This window comes from Camelus ferus, chromosome 1 (assembly GCF_009834535.1).
Source record: "Camelus ferus isolate YT-003-E chromosome 1, BCGSAC_Cfer_1.0, whole genome shotgun sequence".
In the NCBI taxonomy this organism is placed as follows: domain Eukaryota; kingdom Metazoa; phylum Chordata; class Mammalia; order Artiodactyla; family Camelidae; genus Camelus; species Camelus ferus.
In genome coordinates this window covers 92504935-92518107 of record NC_045696.1, presented here as the reverse complement: position 1 = coordinate 92518107, position 13173 = coordinate 92504935, and positions in this window count along the sequence as shown.

Here is a 13173-nt window from a genome sequence, read left to right as displayed (position 1 = left end):
AGGGCAAGAGGACAGAGAGGTTGGCTTCTCTATTTCCCTGCTTCCTCCCTGCCTCCCCATTGGTCTGGCAAGGGAGGAGTCCCACTGACTAATGTCTCTGGGCAATTCCCTTTTCATGACTGCAGCTCTGAGCAGCTCACTGTTGCTAGTTCCTGGGTGCCTCATCTTCCCTTCTTTGTTCCCTTAACCCAGCCCACATCTATCTGACTCACCCCTTCATTAATTCTCTTTAGTTAAACTCTTTGGAGTGTGCCACGTTTCCTGCTGGAAAGTGCTCGAGCACAACCACTCTCCTAAAACGTGGCCACTCTGGCTCCTTCATGCCCAGGAGGGAAGTGACCCCTTCATTCTTACATCACAGAGAGAACAGAGACCACTTGAAGGGACTTCCTCAACTTCCTCCCACTGAGCCTAAACCCTCCTGCATCTGCATCCTTCCTCTTCCCACCATTTCTCCTATTCCATTAACAGATTGTCCAGCCTCTGCCTGAGACCAGTATGTCTACTTGTGCTCTGGATTCCATGACCCCATCGACCTGGGGACCTTATTCTGTCTGTCGTCTCTTCTTTCTAGGATCTTCAGCCTGTCCCTAACACTGGTTTCTTCCTTCCTTCCAGCAAAAAAACTTGCTCAAGCCTGTTCCATCTTTAAGACTCCCCCTAAACACCCACTTCTTAGTGACCATCATATTCTCTCTCCCACATCACAGCAGTCTTCAAAAAAAGGTTGGCTGCAATCTCTACATCCTCATCCCCCATTTTCTGGGATGACACATGGCCTCTGTAGCCCCAAATGGGCAACATATCTGTTTAGAGGATCATACCATCCTTTGCTGAATCAAGCTTTCTATCTCTAGTAGGAATTTGGTTATTCCTTTTAATTATTTGGAAAATTGTGTTTAAGAAAGACAGTGGGTTGAGTCTGAAAAGTTTGCCAAGCATTGTAAATGCCAGCATTCTACACTTACTCTTCAGTTATAACTCGCAAAAGAAATCCATGGGAAAACTTAAACCTGGTACATCAGAGCTTGATAGAGGATGCTATGGTCAGCACTGGGCGTCAGGACAAGGGGAGACATGTCTCCGGTTCTGTGAGTCAGGAAGCAGCATCCATGGCCAAGAGAGGGGCTCAAGGCCAGGAGTGGGTCTGAGGGTTTGAGACAAAGACAATTCTGTGGTGATTTCTAGATTACTTGCCTTGGTTTGAGTTTTATCTCCCTCCTTACTCTACTCCCAGCTACCTGGGAATATCCGTAAATCCTTCTAAACCCTTCTCATCACCATTTATCAGGAACACATTTTATATAGAAAGCATTTATACTCTTTTAACAGGCATCCAACTCCTGTTTCAAAAGCACCTACTCAATAAAGAAAGAGCAGGGATTTTGGAATCAGCCAGGCTTCAGTGAATTTAGGAAATTACTAAACCTTACTACGTCTGTTTCTTCTGTACTACTCAAAAATTGTGCATTCTCTATATTGTTCAACCCTCCATACACAGTCTCCCAGTATGTGGAGACTAATAATTCTCAAAGTTCAGTGTGCATATGAACCATCTGGGCGACCTCATTAAAATGCAGGTCCTATTCAGTAGGTCTGGGGTAATTCTAATTAGTTCCTAGGTGCTGCCTGAAGTGCTGGTTTTGAGACCACACCTTGAGTGTCAAAAACCCATCTATGTACTGATAACATGAATATGAACAAAGAAAACATGTCACCATCCCTTATAGCAACTGAAAATCCCAGAGTGCCCCTGAGCCTTTTCCAGAATCCCTTCCAGGGATGATGGAAGCACTGCAAGCAGCTCTGGGGAGTCTGCAGCCCAGCAGATGGTCAGGTCGCCTCCTGCCCCCTCACTGCTAATGTGGTCAGGTCTGCTGTCCGTATCGGTCCTAACTCCCGCATTCTCCTATTCATGTCCTAGCTGCCACAGCAGCATAGCCTTCTTAAGGTACCTCATATTTATAGGGAACCTCTATTTCCAGTCTCCCTACCATTCACCCACTGTGCAAACGCTGTCTTAAATTAGCTCCAGACATCATGGAATAAAGAGCTCCTTGCTATCATGCCTTAAACTGCATGAGTACTAGGCAATTACATATAAACCAGCTTTTACACTCCAAAAAATTGGGCTAAAAAATTTTGGCCCAAACTCTTACATGTGCATTATTACAGTATGAATGTAGGAATGCTTTGACACATTTAAAAAATGCTCTAGTTGTTAAAGTGTAAATAATGTAACAATAAATGACAAAATGTTATCATAATAATGTCTATAGTTTTGTTGAGCACTATACTTTACACTTTATCTGTAATCCTCATAGAAACATTGTAATTTGTATTTCCTCCTTGTGCAAATGGGGACATGGCGACTCTGAGAGGTGAATCAACTTTCCTAGGTCACACAGCTCATTTGCAGCAGAGCGTACGTTGCCCACCTCTGTCTGATGTGAAGTGCCATTACACTACTTCTGCCTCTCCAGGTTTAAGTGATCTCTCAGCCTCCCTTTTCATTAGACAACTGCTTCCTTAAATACCTTTCTTGTTTTATTTTTGCCATTTATTTCCTCATTCATAATAGTTGTGGATTTTATTAATGAGGCTTCCCTTAACTTGAGGCAATGTGATCATAGCGGCATTGTGATTGGAAAATATCAGTGAGAGACTTCTTCAAAATATTTTAGCTGAGTTTAATCTCACACAAATGGTATTCCTGAGGGTCAAGAATCGGTGGGAAATGGAGTCCCTTTTCTGCCAGGCAGTGAGGCAGAATCAACCTACAAAGGGCGGGAATAATACATCAGAAATGTGGGCTATTATTTGCTTTTCCAATGTGGGACTGAAGAAATATTTGAGTTCATACTGAACCACATGCTAAGAGCCCAGCTATGTTATTTTTATTGTGAGTGACTGAATTGGGGTCAGCCCCTAGGATGGGAACCAGGGCAACAGGGCCTAAATTGGAACACAACCAAAATCACAGCATCAGTACTCCAACAAAGGAGAGCTGGATTTAGATATTGGAGCCCGGAATAGTTTTTTATTAAGTGAAAGTGCTTTCCAAGTCTATTGACAAGTGGTCTTTCAAGTTTAAAAGGAAGAAGTTTGAGTAAAGGGCAATGGTTGGGACAGGATTATTGCTGGTCTGACTCACCTCACAAATATTTCCTGTAAGATCACAAAATGTCATTGATCCTGGTTGCTGCCTAGTAATATGGCCTGCCTGAGGTTGGAGGCCATGAATTTAAGTACTTATCATCAGAACTTGTCTGTCTTTAAAAATAAGAAAATAATTGCCTCCTGTTTTGCACTCTTTATTTTTCCTTTTTGGAATCCCTCTTCTCTTCCAAAGGGGAGGAGACAGAGAAAATGCAGATTATTTCTAAATCTCTAGATTCTGTAAGAGGCTGTAAAATCTTACAGAAGAGTGGTTTTTTTCTGATGTTTCCTTAAAGCAGTGATTGCAGATAGCATAGCTTTCAGCACACTCTGCAGTGATGGCTTCAGTGTGTTTTGTTTGCCAAATATTTTCAGAGAGGTTTACTCTATGCTTTATAAATAGCAACGTTCTAAAATCTATCAAGAGGAACTGCATTTTCTTTCAACGATGACATTCTAAAAGAAATGTGTAGCCTACTTAAGCAGCAGAAATGCTGTAGGAATACAGTGACTCACTACACAGTGCTAAGTATTTAAAAGGTACTAAAGATGACCAATAGCCATTCATGGTTAGCAAATTAACGGGAAAGAAGAAACCAACCTGGCCACAGGCAGATTGAAGGAAAAAAAATCCAAGGCTTTAGTGGAGCGGATAACCAGTGTATTGTTTATAAATATCATAAAGGGAGAGCAACAGGAATTGACCTCTTAAGAAATATTCAGTTCATGGAGAATTTGTTCCTGGATAGAATGCAGATTACTGGTGCTAAAAGGACACTTCTCCATGTCTCTGGGTGCTGGTCCTTCATTTGGCAATTGGGGAAGAAGTATGAACTGTGAAACACAGTATCTGACTTTGAGTCCCTCAAAGCTGCTTACAGTGGAGCAAGTCACACAACCTTTGGGCCTGCATTTCCTCATCAAAAAATGGAGAATGAAATCACAGGCAAAATTGATTCGTATGTCTAACTACATGGGTATTAGCCATTGTGATAAATATTGTTGCTATTCTGACTGAAACTAAAGACCCTTATTTGGAAAAGGCTCTGGTTCAAAGATCTTCCTGCTGAAGCTTCGAGGTCAGCATCCTCATGCTCTTCCCTCTACACTCTGCCCATCGCAGCCTGTGTGTGCAACCCTGCCTGTCGGCAGATGTGTGTGTGTTTCACTCACCTGGGAGTGGCCTGATGGGTTCTAAGTTCCGCCAAGGTCAGAGGACACAGGGGGATGTTGAAACTAATAAAAACATCAACAGTCTTAGGACAAGGTGCGAAACAATTGGAAATTTCACATAGTCATAGCAGTCAGGAACACAAAAACATCACTATTCCTCAGTGTGTAACTCACAAAACCTTCATTTCCATTGAGAGCAGAACAAAAATTCTACCAATCCAAGATCAACAGTCACTTTTGAATGTGAATTCAGTCAGTTTTAGATTCTCTCCTTGTCTTTCTTTTTGGGGTGATCTCGGTTTCTATGGGAACTTGCATATTGTCTTGACCATGGGAGGAGTACCTGGTCTCAGTGCCATCCTTGGTCCTCAAGGCCTGCACTTCAGGGCTGGGCTGCTTGTCCGTCCTGGGGTGAGACTTCCTTCCCTCACAGCAGGCCACTTTGCAATTCCATTGTCTTGACCCAGCTTCATAGCCGGTTGGCTTCTCCCAGTCATTTCCTGATGCATTTTGATGGGAGGGACCACTGCTACAGAAACATTTTGGATGCTGTTCCATATGATGCTGAGTGTCTGAGTAGGATGATTATGCCTCCTGGTTTTGGGGACATTGCCAGGTTTTGCCTGTTGTTTCTATGTAATTATTAATAGCACTCTCCTCACTTGCAAAAGTGTCCCTTTTTTTTTGTTTGTTTGTTTTTCTTTCTTTTTTTTTTTTTTTTTGAGGTATAGTCAGTTTACAATGTGTCAACTTCTGGTGTACAGCATGATTCTTCAGTCATATAGGAACACACATATATTCATTTACTTATTCTTTTTCACCATGAGCTACTACAAGGTACTGAATATATTTCCCTGTGCTATACAGTATAAACTTGTTTATCTGTTTTACACATACCAGTCAGTATCTGCAAATCTCGATCTCCCGGTTTATCCCTTCCCACCCCTCTCCCCACTGGCAGCCACAAGTCTCTATTCTATGTCTGTGAGTCAGTTTCTGTTTTATATAAAAGTTTATTTGTCTTTTTTTTTTTTTTAGATTCTACATATGAGTGATGCCATATGGTATTTTTCTTTCTCTTAAAAATATCCCAGTTTCACAAAGTGTTCTGGAGTCACTTTAGTATGCAGGAATCCTGCCCCTCAGGCCCTCATGGCCAAATACCTCCCTCAGCCATTGCTTTCCTCCCACTCAGAAGCCTTCTTGGATACAGGGCAATAGATAAGGCCCAGTGGCATCTCCGTCCTAATCAAGTTCACTCCTATTCTCACATCCTGCCTCAAGTTTCTTTTTGGCCTGGGCGAAGGGAGAGGAGGGAAATAATTCGAACGTGTTTATTTCCCCTCTCCCTCCATTTGTTTTTTAGAGAAAGACTGTCAGTTAATGTAGATTGGATAAAAGTTCAAAATGATTAGAGACCAGATAAGGATTTAAAACCAGTTATCAGTTATCGTAACTGTGCTCAATCAGGTAAAGGAAAGGTATGCTTACAGTGAATGAAAAGATTAGAAATCTCATCATAGTCATAAAACTATAGAAAGTATCCAAATGAAAATTCTAGAACTGAATAATACACGATCTGAAGTTAAAAGGTTACTTGATGCACTTAACATTAGAATATAGGCAAAGTGAGCTTAAAGAAAGATCAATAAAATTATCCAACCTAAAGAGAAAATAAGAATGAAAAACAATAAAAAGAGCCTCAAGAACGTGAATAGCATCAAAAGATCTAATATATGTGTTATTGGAGTCCCAGAGGAAAGGAGAGAGACTGTAAAAAATGACCAAAATTCCCCCTAATTTGGTAAAAGACAGAAATTTAAAGATTCAAGCTCAGCAAATCCCAAGCAGTATAAATACAAAGAAAACCTGAGCACATCAGAGTCAAACTGATCAGAATCAAAAATAAGGAGAAAATACTAAAAACATCCAACAAAATCCAACTCATTGCAAATAAGGTAAAATGACTTGATTGATAACTGATTTCTAATCTGAAAATGTGGAGGTCAGAAGATGAGATGAAACAAAATCTTGAAAGTTACAGAAAAGAAGAACCCAGAGAAAATACCCTCTAAGAATGAAGATAAAGTAAAGGTGTTTTTATGTAAAAGAGAATTTGTCGCTAATAGATCTATAAGAAATATTCAGCGAAGTTCTTCAGACTATAGGAAATGATAGTGGATAGAAACATGGGTCCTCAGAGCATCAAAAATAGTGACTATGTAAGTAAACACAAAAGCAACCCTCTAATTACACCCACCCCCACCCAGCAAACTTGGTCCTCCTACATTTTCCTAGTCTCAGCAAGTGTCTCTAATCAAAATCCTTTGAGCCATGCTTGACTCCTCTCATTCTTTTATACTGCTTTCCTGGTAACAATCCACCAGGAAATTCTGTCCTTTCTGCCTCCAAAATCTGTATTTAGTCTGAACACTTAAATTTTAACCTCCACTGTTTACCCCTGGCCTAAGCCGCCATCGTCTCTCCTTGGTTACTGCAGCAGCCTCCAAACTGCTCTCTCTCCTGCTTCCCTTGACCCTCTACATTCTGTTCTGGCACAGCAGCTGGATGGATCCTTTTAATACATAAGACTGATCATATCACTCCTCTGTTATTGTATTCTAAAGTTCCCCATCTCAGAGTTGTCAGTGGATAGATATTAATACATCATTTTTAAATGACACATCATTGTGATTTTTATATATGTCTGAGAAGACATTTAAAGAAATCAATAATTTTACTACAATAAAGTCTTCCCTTTCCATCAGTTTATCTATATGAACAAGGTTTCTTGGAACATGTATCTTTAAAAATTTTTTTCTTTTTTTTTTTTTTTAACATTTTTTATTGATTTATAATCATTTTACAATGTTGTGTCAAATTCCAGTGTTCACAATTTTTCAGTTATTCATGGACATATACACACTCATTGTCACATTTTTTTCTCTGTGGGTTATCATAACATTTTGTGTATATTTCCCTGTGCTATACAGTGTAGTCTATTCTACAATTTTGAAATCCCAGTCTATCCCTTCCCACCCTCCACCCCCCTGGTAACCACAAGTCTGTATTCTCTGTCTGTGAGTCTATTTCTGTCCTTTATTTACGCTTTGTTTTTGTTTGTTTGTTTGTTTTTGTTTTTGTTTTTTAGATTCCACATATGAGCGATCTCATACGGTATTTTTCTTTCTCTTTCTGGCTTACTTCACTTAGAATGACATTCTCCAGGAGCATCCATGTTGCTGCAAATGGCATTATGTTGTCGGTTTTTATGGCTGAGTAGTATTCCATTGTATAAATATACCACATCTTCTTTATCCAGTCACCTGTTGATGGACATTTAGGCTGTTTCCATGTTTTGGCTATTGTAAATAGTGCTGCTATGAACATTGGGGTGCAGGTGTCATCATGAAGTAGATTTCCTTCTGGATACAAGCCCAGGAGTGGGATTCCTGGGTCATATGGTAAGTCTATTCCTAGTCTTTTGAGGAATCTCCACACTGTTTTCCATAGTGGCTGCACTAAACTGCATTCCCACCAGCAGTGTAGGAGGGTTCCCCTTTCTCCACAGCCTCTCCAGCATTTGTCATTTGTGGATTTTTGAATGACGGCCATTCTGACTGGTGTGAGGTGATACCTCATTGTAGTTTTGATTTGCATTTCTCTGATAATTAGTGATATGGAGCATTTTTTCATGTGCTTTTTGATCATTTGTATGTCTTCCTTGGAGAATTGCTTGTTTAGGTCTTCTGCCCATTTTTGGATTGGGTTGTTGATTTTTTTCTTATTGAGTCATATGAGCTGCTTATATATTCTAGAGATCAAGCCTTTGTTGGTTTCACTTGCAAAAATTTTCTCCCATTCCGTAGGTTTTCTTCTTGTTTTACTTCTGGTTTCCTTTGCTGTGCAGAAGCTTGTAAGTTTCATTAGGTCCCATTTGTTTATTCTTGCTTTTATTTCTTCTAGGAGAAAATTTTTGAAATGTATGTCAGATAATGTTTTGCCTATGTTTTCCTCTAGGAGGTTTATTGTATCTTGTCTTATGTTTAAGTCTTTAATCCATTTTGAGTTGATTTTTGTATATGGTGTAAGGGAGTGTTCTAGCTTCATTGTTTTACATGCTGCTGTCCAGTTTTCCCAACACCATTTGCTGAAGAGACTGTCTTTATTCCAATGTATATTCTTGCCTCCTTTGTCAAAGATGAGTTGACCAAAAGTTTGTGGGTTCATTTCTGGGCTCTCTATTCTGTTCCATTGGTCTATATGTCTGTTTTGGTACCAATACCATGCTGTCTTGATGACTGCAGCTCTGTAGTATTGTCTGAAGTCTGGGAGAGTTATTCCTCCAGCCTCTCTTTCTCTTCAGTAATGCTTTGGCAATTCTAGGTCTTTGATGGTTCCATATGAATTTTATTATGATTTTTTCTAGTTCTGTGAAATATGTCCTGGGTAATTGGATAGGCATTGCATTAAATCTGTAGATTGCCTTGGGCAGTGTGACCATTTTAACAATATTGATTCTTCCAATCCAAGAGCATGGAATATCTTTCCATTTTTTAAAGTCTTCTTTAATTTCCTTCATCAATGGTTTATAGTTTTCTGTGTATAATTCTTTCACCTCCTTGGTTAGATTTATTCCCAGATATTTTATTACTTTGGGTGCTATTTTAAAGGGGATTGTTTCTTTACTTTCTTCTTATGTTGATTTATCGTTAGTGTAAAGAAATGCAACTGATTTTTGAACGTTAATTTTGTAACCTGCTACCTTGCTGAATTCTTCCATCAGCTCTAGTAGCTTTTGTGTGGACCTTTTAGGGTTTTCTATATATAGTAACATGTCATCAGCATATAATGACACTTTTACCTCTTCTTTTCCAATTTGGATCCCTTTTATTTCTTTCTCTTGCCTGACTGCTGTGGCTAGGACTTCCAGGACTATGTTGAATAGGAGTGGTGATAGTGGGCATCCTTGTCTTGTCCCAGATTTTAGTGGGAAGCTTTTGAGTCTTTCACCGTTGAGTACTATGCTGGCTGTAGGTTTGTCATATATAGCTTTTATTATGTTGAGATATGTTCCCTCTATACCCACTTTGGCGAGAGTTGTTATCATAAATGGGTGTTGAATTTTATCAAATGCTTTTTCTGCATCGATTGAGATGATCATGTGGTTTTTGTCCTTTCTCTTGTTGATGTGATGTATTACACTGATTGATTTGCGTATGTTGAACCAGCCTTGTGTCCCTGGGATGAACCCCACTTGGTCATGACATATAATCTTTTTTATGTGTTGGATTCTATTTGCTAAAATTTTGGTGAGGATTTTGGCGTCTATGTTCATCAGTGATATTGGCCTATAATTCTCTTTTTTTGTAGTGTCTTTGTCTGGTTTTGGTATCAGGGTGATGGTGGCTTCATAGAATGAGTTGGGGAGTATTCCCTCCTTTTCAATCGTCTGGAAGAGTTTGAGAAGGACTGGTATGAGTCCTTCTTTGTATGTTTGGTAGAATTCCCCGGTGAAGCCGTCCAGTCCTGGACTTTTATTTGTAGGGAGGTTTTTAATTGCTATTTCTATTTCCTTTCTAGTGATCAGATTGTTCAAGCGTTCAGATTCTTCTTGATTCAGTTTTGGTGGACAGTATGTTTCCAGAAACTTGTCCATCTCCTCTAGGTTATCCAGTTTGGTTCCATATAGTTTTTCATAATATTCTCGTATGATATTCTGTATTTCTATTTTGTTTGTTGTAATTTCTCCATTTTCCTTTCTTATTTTGCTAATTTGTGCTCTCTCTTTTTTCTTCTTTGTGAGTTTGGCCAGAGGTTTGTCGATTTTATTTACTTTTTCAAAAAACCAGCTTTTGGTTTGGTTGATTTTTTTCTATGGTCTTGTTAATCTCTATTGTATTTAATTCCTCTCTGATCTTTATTATTTCCTTCCTTCTGCTGCTTTTTGGGGCTTTTTGTTCTTCTTTTTCTAATTCATTCAGGTGGTGGGTTAAATTGTTTATTTGAGATTGTTCTTCTTTTTTGAGGAAGGCCTGTATCGCTATAAACTTCCCTCTTAGCACTGCCTTTGCTGTGTCCCATAGGTTTTGAGTGGTTGTGCTTTCATTCTCATTTGTCTCAAGGTATTTTTTAATTTCAGCTTTGATTTCCTCATTGATCCATTGTTTTTTCAATAACATATTGTTTAATCTCCATGCTTTCCTTTTTTTCTCCTTTGTTTCTCTGTTGTTGATTTCCAGTTTCATGGCATTGTGGTCAGTAAAGATGCTTGAGATAATTTCTATCTTCTTAAAATTGTTGAGGTTTCTTTTGTGCCCAAGTGCATGATCGATCCTGGAAAATGTTCCATGTGCACTTGAAAAGAATGTATATCCTATTTTTGGGGGGTGTAATGCTCTGAAAATATCCACCAAATCTAGTTTTTCTATTGTAGTATTTAATTTCTCTGTTGCCTTGTTTATTTTCTGTCTGGAAGATCTGTCTAGTGATGTTAATGCAGTGTTAAAATCTCTAACTATGATTGTATTCCCATCAATATCCCCCTTTATCTCTGTTAGTAATTCTTGTATGTACTTAGGTGCTCCTATATTGGGTGCATATATATTAACGAGTGTAATATCCTTATCTTGTATCACTCCTTTAATCATTATAAAATGTCCTTCTTTATCTTTCTTTATGGCCTTTGTTTTAAAGTCTATTTTGTCTGAAATCAGTACTGCAACACCTGCTTTTTTGGCTTTTCCATTTGCATGGAATATCCTTTTCCATCCTTTCACTCTCAATCTATATGTGTCCTTCTCCCTAAAGTGGGTTTCTTGTATGCAGCATATTGAAGGTTCTTGCTTTATTATCCAGTCTGCCACTCTGTGTCTTTTGACTGGAGCATTTAGTCCATTAACATTTACAGTAATTAATGATAGATGTGTGTTTATTGCCATTTTGAACTTATCTTTGCAGTTGAATTGGTATATCCTCTTTGTTCCTTTCTTCTTCCTTTTGTGGTTTGGTAATTTTCCAAAAATTTTTTAAAAAGGGAATAGAATTGATGGTGAATCTTGTCTCATTCTACCAATAAATATTGTTGCTCTATGGACACATGACTTCTTAATTAAGAAAAGAAATCCCAACCTTATCCCATGTCATTAAAAGATATATTTTCAACAAAATTTTATTTTTTATGTTAAGCAATAATTTATTAAAATTTAGAAAATCTAGTTTTGATCAATCATGTCCAATAGTAGTTATTACAATAGCTCAATCAAGACATTTTATAACAGAGTCTTATGGACATAGAAAATAAAAATTTAACATTTTAAGTTACATTCATATTTTTGTTGCAGAGAATTATTTGATAGGGACATCTGTAAAATATTTTCAAGGATACACATCTTTTATATCAGAATAAAATTCTGGGTGAGAAATGGACTGGAAAAACAAGTTCAGAGAGAAAAAGGAAGAATGTAAAATTTCCAACTGCTAAAGAAGAGCAGGTTCATGAATTTTTTAAATGGATGATGATAGATATCAAATAGCTCTGGGATTTAAATTCCATTGGACACATTTAAGATAATGATGCAACAATGTTATTTTTTAAATAGCAATACTTATGCTGGACACGACATCCTTTGTGACTTTAAATTTATGATAACAAATGTTGCATATTTTTAAATGTTTAAGTTGATGCTTAGCTTTTCAAAAATTTAAAAGGGAAATGTAAGCAGAAAGTTTGAACTCTAGTGCTGCAATAGTATCTAACCTGGAGAATAAATATTAATACTTATTAAATGTTAATATGTGCTAGACGCTGCTCTAAGTATTTCACAATATTTTGTTAAAGGTTTATAATAAGGGTATGAGTAATGTTCTGGTTACTATTTCTGCATGATAAATAATCCAAAACTTAGTGGCAGTAAAGCAACTATGTTATTTAGCTCACAATGTTGTGGGTTGGGAATCTGGATAGGGTTTTGTGTGCACTGTTCTCACTTGGGATATCTCATGCAGTTGCAGGCAGATGTTGGCCGGGACTACAGTCATCTGAAGGATCTGCTGTGCCTAGACACCCAAGCTGGCTTTGATGTTGTTCTGTCATCTGGGAATTGGTCTGGGACCACTGATGAGAGCACTTATATGTGACTGTCACCATGGCATCCTCAAGGTGGTCAGATTCCTCACATGGCAGCTGGCTTCCTCCAGAATGAGTGTTCTAAGACGGTGGGTGAAAGCCACATGGCCTTTCTGGTGTATCTGTGGAAATCAAAGAACCTCACTTTTTATCATGCTTTACTGAGCAAAGCAATTAGAAGCCCACCCAGATTCAGGGGAAGGGAAATAGACCCCACCTCTCAATGAAAGAAGTGTCAAAGAATTTGAGGGATGTATTTTAAAATTGCCACAAGTAGATAATTACCTTTTTTTTTTTTTTTTTAAAAATAGATTAGGAAACTAAAGCATAATGGAGTTAAGTGGTATGCCTAAGATCACAGAGCAGGTGACCACAGATGGAGTTAGGATTCAAGTCCAAGCAGTCTGACTCCAGAGCAGAGCCCTTAAACATAACAGCCCAGCTCCCGAGAAGGGTAAGCCAAGGGAAGTGTGAAGCCCTCTTTGGCTGAATGACCATAGACTCCCCCCACCCCACTAGTCCTACATAGACTCCCCCTACCCCACTAGTCCCACTGCGGAGCCCCCTGTTGACAGACCCCCCAAAATATCAACCTGGGGAGACCGTCCTGAGTCTACACTTTGAGAGCCTGTTACTATGGATACCAAGTTGCCAGAGCTCTTCAGTGACTCAAGGGATGGCAGGAAGGGAGAGGGGCTGGAGAGGCTGCAGCT